The sequence below is a fragment of the Bison bison genome, unplaced genomic scaffold (assembly GCF_000754665.1).
Source record: "Bison bison bison isolate TAMUID 2011002044 unplaced genomic scaffold, Bison_UMD1.0 scf7180017864213, whole genome shotgun sequence".
NCBI classification, from domain to species: domain Eukaryota; kingdom Metazoa; phylum Chordata; class Mammalia; order Artiodactyla; family Bovidae; genus Bison; species Bison bison.
The window spans coordinates 10,011,242-10,020,806 of record NW_011494785.1 but is presented as its reverse complement, the minus strand read 5'-3'; the positions used below and the strand labels follow the sequence as shown (position 1 = coordinate 10,020,806).

The following is a 9,565-nucleotide window of genomic DNA, read 5'->3' as shown; positions in this document are numbered from 1 at the left end:
AAACCTATATGCAGGTCAGGAAGCAACAGTTAGAACTGGACATGGAACAACAGACTGGTTCCAAATTGGGAAAGGAGTATGTCAAGGCTGTATATTGTCACCCTGCTTATTTAACTTCTATGCAGAGTACATCATGAGAAACGCTGGGCTGGATGAAGTACAAGCTGGAATCAAGATTGCCGGGAGAAATATCAATAACCTCAGATATGCAGATGACACCACTCTTATGGCAGAAAGTGAAGAGGAACTAAAGAGCCTCTTGATGAAAGTGAAAGAGGAGAGTGAAAAAGTTGGCTTAAAGCTCAACATTCAGAAAACAAAGATCATGGCATCAGGTCCCATCACTTCATGGGAAATAGATGGGGAAACAGTGGAAACAGTGTCAGACTTTATTTTGGGGGGCTCCAAAATCACTGCAAATGGTGAATGCCACCATGAAATGAAAAGACGCTTGCTCCCTGGAAGAAAAGGTATGACCAACCTAGACAGCATATTCAAAAGCAGAGACATTACTTTGCCAACAAAGGTCCGTCTATTCAAGGCTATGGTTTTTCCTGTGGTCGTGTATGGATGTGAGATTGGACTGTGAAGAAAGCTGAGCACTGAAGAATTGATGCTTTTGAACTGTGGTGTTGGAGAAGACTCTTGAGAGTCTCTTGGACTGCAAGGAGATCCAACCAGTCCATTCAGAAGGAGATCAGCCCTGGGATTTCTTTGGAAGGACTGATGCTAAAGCTTAAACTCCAGTACTTTGGCCACCTCATGCAAAGTGTTGACTCATTGGAAAAGACCCTGACGTTGGGAGGGATTGGGGGCAGGAGGAGAAGGGGACGACAGAGGATGAGATGGGTGGATGGCATCACTGACTCGATGGACATGGGTTTGGGTAAACTCGGAGAGTTGGTGATGGACAGGGAGGCCTGGTGTATTGCATTCATGGGGTCGCAAAGAGTCGGACACGACTGAGTGACTGAACTGAACTGAACTGACGATGAAGACTGGAGAGAGGGAGTAGATTGTTCCTTGAGTTGTTCTTTCTGAGGATCCATCCAAGGGGCAGATGGGGCAGACTTGGCCTGGCCTCTGGAGTTGTCAACTGTCGTATGTTTTTTTCCCCAAAACTTCGTGCTTTATAATTCAGCCAGGAGCACGGGGCTGGCATGTGACCACTGCACTGGGACCTTTGGCATTTTGTAGATAGGTTTGCCATTTACTGAATGATGTCCATTTCTGTGTGGGCATCAGGAGCTAAGCCTGTGGAAGTAGAAAGTGTGTCTATGGTTAGTGGTCTATTTGAAAAAGGCTATGCAAAAACCAAATCAAAGAAACCCAAAAGTGTCTTGCCTAAGGAGCTCGATAGGTAGATTGCAAGCAACAAGCCGTCTTCTGTGAGCTTGGAAATTAGATCTTGGATACCCCAAATGGGAGAGGTCAGTGCCAGAGACGGTGGGCTGTGCAGGCCAGAGAGACTTGTGGTCTTCCTTTTCATTGCAGCTCTTCGCACCAATTATTCACCACCAGCAAATAATTTCTTTATTGTATATTACTGCATTCATTTCACATTTTGGCTGTGCTGCACAGCTTGCAGAATCTCCATTCCCCAACTAAGAACTGAACTCTTACGGCAATGAAAACTCCGAATCCTAACCACCAGGCCACCAGGGAACTCCCGTCACTGAACTTCTTGAAGCCTCCGTGTCCTCATCTGTAGAAGAGGATGACAGCCCCTCCCCGGGCAGGATCATGGAAGAACACGATCAATGCTGCCGCTGGAGCTCCTGGCTTGGTGCCTGGCACACGGGGAGCATTGGAGAGCTGGTGCTCTGTGTGCTGGGTGGGTCTTTGGGTCGTAGTACTTGGTGTTCCGCCTTGAACATCCTCAGGCAAAACCAACCATCCCTCGGCCTCAGGCCAGGGAGGAGTAAGGAGCTGGAAGCAGGGCCCTGGACCAGTGGGTCTGCTGCCGATGCGGGAGCGGCACAGCCTGTCTGTCAGACTTGTTGCTGGGGAAGGGCCCCCTGTGGCTTGGCTTCAAAGCGCTGCATTGTCCCCGCCCTTCCCGGAGAGGTGACAGAAATGTAGTGAGCGGCGAGCTGTAGGGACACGGAGACTTCACCAGGACGCCATTTCCGACGTCGCCATTTCTTCGGATGGAATCGGGCTTTCACACGTTTGATGCAGACGCCGACGACCACAGCGAATCTGCAGGAACTCTCGTGCCCAGAGGACCAGAAGAATGGCTCCCCCCTCGACACAGAAACGTGGGTAAAATCACACCACGCACACGAGGAGCCCCCAGGCTGCTGGCGGGCGGTGGCCGAGCACTGTGCTGTCAGTATGGCAGGACTCCTCTCGCTTTGAAAGGAAAAACTTGCTTCGCCCTTTCAGGCAGCGGAAATGGCCGGACCAGTCTTTAGTTCACAGGCTAGAAACTGAAAACAACGTGACAGGCTTTCCTTAAATGGAGACGCAGCTTGGCCGGGTCTCAGGTTGAAGTTCAAGCCCGGGTCTCAGTTGGCCTTCCGTGGGGTGCTTCTCGTGTGTTATGCGGGCTTCCTCTGCCTACAACCGGGGAGTCATTCGTTTTTCTCCCCGTCATCTCGAGGTGTGTACGGGGCACGACCGAGCCTCCGACCTTTCTGCTTTCACTTTTGGTTATCCATCTGGCGGTATTTGACTATGAGTGTTTTCTGTGGCTTTTCTGTGGCTCCTGTTCAAAGTATTCAAAGCAGTTTAAAAATACATAATGTGCAGCGATCTGACCAAGAACTAATGTAAGTACTTATTTGAGGACTATTTTGGGGGAAAAAAAAATACCGATTAGATTTGAACCTCTTTAACTCTTACTGCGTCTTGGAAATAGATACTAAGATTTAAAAAACAAAAGGTTTGAAAAATACAGGACTACTTCTCCAGAGTCATAATGCTTGGAGTGGTGACAGCAGTTACAAACAGCACAGTTTGTACAAACAGAAGAGCTAAAATTCTTTATTTAATATTAAACAGGAAAGTGGAAGCCGTGTGCAGCCATGTGGTGGGTTCCCAGCAAACCTGCTGCTGGGTTTATCTTCGCTGAGCAGCCAAAATGAGACATTTCCCCTTTTATTCTTTGAGTTTTCATGAAAATCTCCACCAAAACATGACCACTGGAAGCAGGTTCTGTCTTGTTAGATTTTAAAACAAGCCGTTTCCACTAGAACCTAGGGACATTTGGAAGCCAGTTGCCACCCTCTCCGAGAGAGTAAAAGCACTTCTGTTTCGGCTTTGTGTAGGGTTGTCACTCACCCAACATGTGCATCTGAATATTCTTTCCGAAGACCTGGGCTTCATTTTAAGGTCAGCCTTCAATTTCGAGAGAATATAATTTGCTGCTATTTTTAGAGCATCATGATTGCTCGTAATAACTAATGGAAAAAACTCTACAGAGAAATAAATGTGTAACAGCTGTGTCTGCTTAAACTTGATTAAAGGCAGTGAAAAAAAAAAGTAAACAGAAGAACGAATGTGACAATGGATGGAGGGAGAGACAAGCACCCCTCATTGTGGAAAGTTTTACAGACGTAAGGCGCTCTTCTTTGGAGGCCAGAGGTGGCTGTGTTTAAAGTTTACTTTCCTGTTTGTCTTGAGTGGGATCAGTGTTGCAGTGAATAATTTATAGGCAGCATGAATGAGCTCATTAGTCACCTTTTCAGACTTTAAATGAGTTTTGTGGTTGTCATTACTCGAGCCTTCTGTTCAGCCGCCGAGCAAAATGACAGTTTGGCAGTTGGCTGCCTTGTTGTTGGGCAGTCTGCTCCCCGCTCAGGTCGGTGTTGCTTTTGTGTTTCCTTGAAACCTTCCCCTTCTCTCCCTGCACCGGAGATGCTCACGTTTCAGATTCCTTTTGCACCCCCAGTTTAAATGAGTTTTTTGGGGATTAAAAAAAAATCTTTCAGTTGTGTCTGCCAGAGAGAATGCAGTAGATAGAGTGAGCTTTTCCCTCCCTAGCAACTCTCGTGTATGATTCCCTTTGTGCTCCCATTGATCCTCAGATTCTCCAACAGCAATAAGCTCTGGAGTCCTCGCTGGACGGCTGAGCTGGGCTGTCACACGGGGGCAGGCGCTGCAGGCCGGGAGATGTCACCGGAGTTTGGAGGGGAGTCGGGTGTGTCGGGTAGGTTCTCATCATTCAAGTCCTCAACAATCCATGTGCTGTGGGTGTGTGTGGTTGAAGAAACTTATTCCAGCAAATCTGCCTGGCCGGATTATCAAGGCCAAAGAATCGTGTTTTTCCTATAAAGAGGTCGACCAGATGACCTTTCAAGAGCCCAGCCATATCATTGGGAATGGCCATTGCTTCTTCCCCAGCTCTACATCCTCCCAGTGCTAGGTCATTACGAGAAAGTCGAATGGTTGCAGCTGCCTCCTCACCGTGGCCTTGGAGACTTGTGGTGGTGGGGGGAGGCTGGTACATAGGGAGGATGAGTCTGAGCATGCCAAGAGCAGGTGGAGTTTCTTTGGAACTGATGTCATGATGTTCATCCCTCCTTTTGACCTTGGCTGGGGGAGCCTCCAGAGAGCTCTGACATCCACGCTCTGGGACTGGACTCCATCTGGAAGTCCAGGGCTCTGTGGCATGCCCACCTTGGCCCTCGATCACCTCTGCTGGCACTCCTGGGGCATGGATGCTTGCATGGGAAGTCTCAGCCAACTGCCTGGACCCGCATGCTGAGGCCCCCTGACGTTAGCTACAAGCAACGGGCACCCATGGCTGCCGTCAGCGGTGTGGGCAGCACCCTCTTCCAGGAGCCACACTGTTAGCCAGCTGGCCCAGCACTGGGTGGGCACGGAGGAAGGCTGCTCAGGGCTCCTCTCTGGAAGAAATGCCAATGTAGAAAGGATGCCTGGTTGTCCAGGGGCCAAATCCTCGGAGCCAATCAGAGTCACATGTCTTTGAGTATAGAGAAATGAGGGGTGCGCCCGCAGAAAGACAGCAATCCATTTGACTGCTTCCTCCTCAGTCTCCCCCTGCCCCCCGCACGGGATGGAACGTGCACAGGCACTCATGCCTCACACTTCATGGGCACGTTTTGTTTGCATCTGAATCACAATATCAAAGGCACAAGAGATGCTATTTTTGGAAGGAGGAGGGTTTTCAAAACTGAAAGTGCCGGTGAACTGCGCTACCCAGTAGAGAAGAGACTTCAGGGCTGGCTGTCGTAATAAACTGAGTAAGTTGCTTCTCTTTGTCAAAGAACTTTGTCCAGCGGGGAAATATGCTGGTAATCGTTTTACACTATGTAGTGTTCCCCAGACAGTCCAGAGAGTTCCCCAGATTTGGAGCTTCTGTGGTACTTTGTTTTAAAAAGACAATCTCACGGCAGAAGAATCGATTGTTTTCTTTCACATCCCTCTGAAAAAGTAAACTGAGAGAAGTTATTTCTTGGCATGGTTAGGACTTTGGCAGACCCAGTCACCGAAAGCCACGAGACTGAGGTGCTTGGCGTGCTTGCGGCAGAGAGGAAAACAATAAATGCTCTTAAAAATGCCGGCGGAGAAAAGGGTCGATGATGCTACTTTCCTTTTACTAATCTGTACAGTTACTAGATGGGCTTCCCAGGTGGCTCAGTGGTAAAGAAGCCACCTGCCAGTGCAGGAGGCGTGGGTTCGATCCCTGGGTCGGGAAGATGTCCTGGAGAAGGAAATGGCAACCCACTCCAGTATTCTTGCCTGGAGAATCCCATGGACAGAGGAACCTGGTGGGCTACAGTTCATGGGGTCCCAAAGAGTTGGTCATGACTTAGTGACTAAACGACATAGTAAATAGATACCAGTGTAAGAGAGGGATAAGAAAAGAGCATTTTTTCCCCTAAGTGATTGATATTTTTGATTACCACTAATGCCACATGCTGTGAGCAGAAGAGAAGTAAAAGACAAGGTCCTTGCCTCTCAAGGCACGTGACAGTCTGACACTCAGCAGCTAGATATTTTTTTCTATTTTAAAGGTACACCATACCATACTGATTATGACATACATGCTGAAGTTTGTCTTTTTGCAACTTTGTCCTTTTTCATTCAGTTTGAAATTTCCTTTTTTCCTTCCCCCTTCTGGTCACAAGTTTTCTTGCACCCCACTGCTCCGGCCCTCCACATGCTTGACCCCTAAGAGGTTCTTGAAGAACTTGCTAAAATTTATCTGTAATCACAAAATAATACTTGTGATGCTTTCGTGGTCTTCCGTGGACATGTGCAGAGCGGCAACAAATTTGAGTCACCCAGCACACACATTCCCAGCTGAGACGGAGCAAAGCAACTCTCCCCTTTTTTGTGTCTGCTCTCCTACTGCAGACAAGTGTCCTTTGAAATGTCTCTTTAGTGTGACATTTGTGTGTGTGCTTTGTGTTGGTGGCTTTGCAGTTTGGAATGGTACCGGCTCACAGTGCTGTAGTCCTGTTTTGTGCTTGTAAGTGCTAGGGGCCGATTGCCATCTGGACAAAAGACTGGCTTTTCTTGTGTTTGATAAGCTTTGTTTAGACATGAGTTCTAGTGCTGGTAGCGGTGAGATCAATGCTACTGAATCAACATATATATAAATATGTATTTATATTACATAAGGTATTTTTGAGTGCAATCAGAGAAAATAAGATAACATTCGGATCAGTTAAAGAGCAGGTGGTGACCAGTGGCTCGCAGGAACCTAACCTTAGATTTCCTCTAGGAGCAGCGGTGCAGTATTTGCTAATTCAGTGTTTAACTGAATACCGAGAGTTGACTGTAGCTAAATGGAATCCAGGTGCTCAGAGGGGCAGCCTCTTCTAGGACACACTTCTGACTGCAGGGAATATTTGCGGAGAAGCGGAAGTAGTTCTGGCCACGCCGAGTGCCTCAGCTCAGCACAGATTTTTCTATCGGATTTGAAAAAAACCTTTAAAAAAGATATAACCACATTTGGTCTCGTAGAAGCATGAGTTGTTATAGACCATCCATCTGGAAACAGAGTAAATTCTTAATTTAAGAGCATTTTCCCTCGCCTTTGAACCTATGTACGAGTTTGTGGAAAATGTTTGATACCCAAAACCAATAAATTGAAAGCTTTCCCCCAGCCAGACAACAGACCCCATTACGCAGGGTATAATATTTGTTATGCTTAGCAATTCTTTTATTTTCTGGGAGCACCAGGCTTTTCAGAAAGGGATCATTTTGTCCCTTCTGATTGAAAAGATCACAAAATGCTTCAATTTGGTGAAAAGCTTTGCCAACGTATCTATTTTCCCCCAAACTCTTACATTATGAAATGTTTGCAAATGGTTTCACACATACAGTGTGTAAGAATGTGCAAGTGATTCAGAAAAGGTAAAGCTTTGCTTAAAATGACTGGAAAATGCAGAAAGAAGGGAACAAAGGGAACGGGTGAGTGTGGCCTGTGTAATTTAACAGCATTTCTCCAATACCTCTGGACTCTTTTTCGGCAGCTTCCAAGTTTCCACAACTCGGTCCTAACAACATCCTAACGAAATTCTCCGGAAAACGCTGTTGCGTATTTCAGTGCTCTCACTCAATACGTATTGCCTGAGTGGCTTCCATGTGTCAGACGCTGGAGTAAGTGCTTGAGTACGCTGCTGAATAAAATAGGCACAAATCTGGCTGTCCTGGCGCTTATTATCTCGTGTGGGTAGGCAGTCTGGTGGGGAAGTTTCCTGTCTTGTTTGGGTATCTCCTTAGGATACATTCATACATACATTTTCATTCAGCTCATCAGACGGTCCTCTGAAACAGTTATACAGAGTCATGTCCCTCTGACGCCCCTACTGACATTGGTATGCTTATTCTTTTTAAGTCTGTGCCAATCTGATAGATGAAATGAGTTCTCAGAATTGCTTGAATTGGCATTTCTGTGATTTTTTTTTTTTAACTGAAGTTGTGTATCTTTGCATGGGTATATTTCCATTTATGTTTCTCCTTTTGTGAATTTGTCCCTTTTCTCATCAGGGTGCTAATTTTTTCCTTGAGCTGTAAAGAGTTATAGATTTAAAATATTAACCTTTTTTCCTATGTATGACAAATGGTTGTGTTTTTTTATCTTTTTGTCTTTGAACTTGATTCATGACCTCTGGTCCTACATGCAAAGTTTGAATTGTTTTGTACTCAAATGTGTCAATATTTTCCTTTTGATTTATTTACTTAACAAAACTAGCTGTAGGTGCGGGGCGCTCACTGTTGCATGTGTCTTATGAACACCCACCCATTGGATCTTCGTCACAACCCTGCGAAGTGGTCTTGTGTGTGTCCTCCACTGCCCCTGCCCCAGCGCCCTCCCCCCACACACTATTCTAAGATGAGGAAAGCAGGTGGAGAAAAAGAAGTACTGTGCTGTGGTTAAGGTTACAGCCGGTACGTGGTGAGTGAGGTAAAGCGTCGTCCCCGGCCACTAAGCCTCGTCAGCCGTAGTCCAGGTGTCAGGCTCTGCTCATGTTTGTGGTCGCTTCAGAAATGCTCACTGAATCCTCCCCAGCTTTTTTCCCCCCAATATGTATTGATTCAACTGCACAGGGTCTTAGCTGTGGCACGTGGACTCTCAACTGAGGCTTATGGGATCTAGTTCCCGGACCAGGGATCGAACTTGTGCCCGCTGCGTCAGGAGCATGGAGTCTTAGCACTGGACCAGCAGGAAAATCCCTAGACTTCCCCATCCTTGAGGGCAAGCACCACATCTTTTGCTTCTCCCAGTGTCCTCCATACAGTACTGGGCACAGTGTAGCTAGTTGCTTATGAATAAATACTTTCTGACTGAATGAGTTGACGACATCTGGATTCTGGATCATCAGAGCACACTTTTGTTCCTGCTTGCAGAGGAGCTGACAGCTTCAGTGTTCTCCTGTTGCCCCTCGCTGGTGACTTGGTGAGCTCGGCTCTGGCACCTGCGCTGATGGAATGTCCCTGTCCGAGGTCAGCAGTAGTTCCCTTACTCCACAGCCTCCCGGCCCTCCTCAGAAAAGCCTCCTGACTCTCATCTCTACCGGAGAAAATCTAATGAGCCTTTTTCTAGGCTCCACTCTTCAGCATCTGTCATATAAACACCAAGAACACACAAGAGGAAAACCCCAAGAGGGGATGACCAGGAAGCCCAGAGAATGCTTGCTCAAGCCTTTGACACTCACCCAGAGATGGAAAGTCTTCCAGCTGTGGTCCTGGGTATCTCTTCCTTCTGCACAGGAGGGAAGGAAGTGAGGAACTATTAGACTGTTGTGGATGGCATTCTTACATGCTAACTCAAAGAGACTAGTTAACCCGTGATTAAGGAGCTATCTCTGACCGTAATCTCTCCTTCTCCTATCATATTCAGTCATTTGATGGATTCACTTGGTTCTTCCTTTGAAGCCTCTCCTGCATTCATTTTTTTCCAGACTCCCTGACAGTTCTCTAATTTAGTGGTTTCTAAAGTGTGGTCCTTGGACCAGCAGCAGCATGTGGGAGCTTGTGAGAGATGTGAATTCTCAGGCCCCAGCTCAGATATACTGAATCTGAAACTCTGGGGCTGTGGGCCAGCATGCTGAGTTTCAGTTCAGTTCAGCCGCTCAGTCGTGTC

At 47.0% G+C, this 9,565-nt stretch overlaps 1 protein-coding gene across 14 annotated transcripts in view; it reads left to right on the top strand.

Moving 5' to 3' along the window:
* FOXN3 (forkhead box N3) overlaps window positions 1-9,565 on the top strand; it is a 426,281-nt gene that overhangs the window by 173,115 nt on the left and 243,601 nt on the right. The window contains exon 1 of one of the 14 annotated variants that reach the window (XM_010845173.1): window positions 932-2,261. The exons of 11 other annotated variants lie outside the window; for them this stretch is intronic. The gene's annotated coding sequence lies outside the window, so the exon portion shown is untranslated. 2 more of the 14 variants (XM_010845174.1, XM_010845175.1) reach the window with 2 other exon arrangements.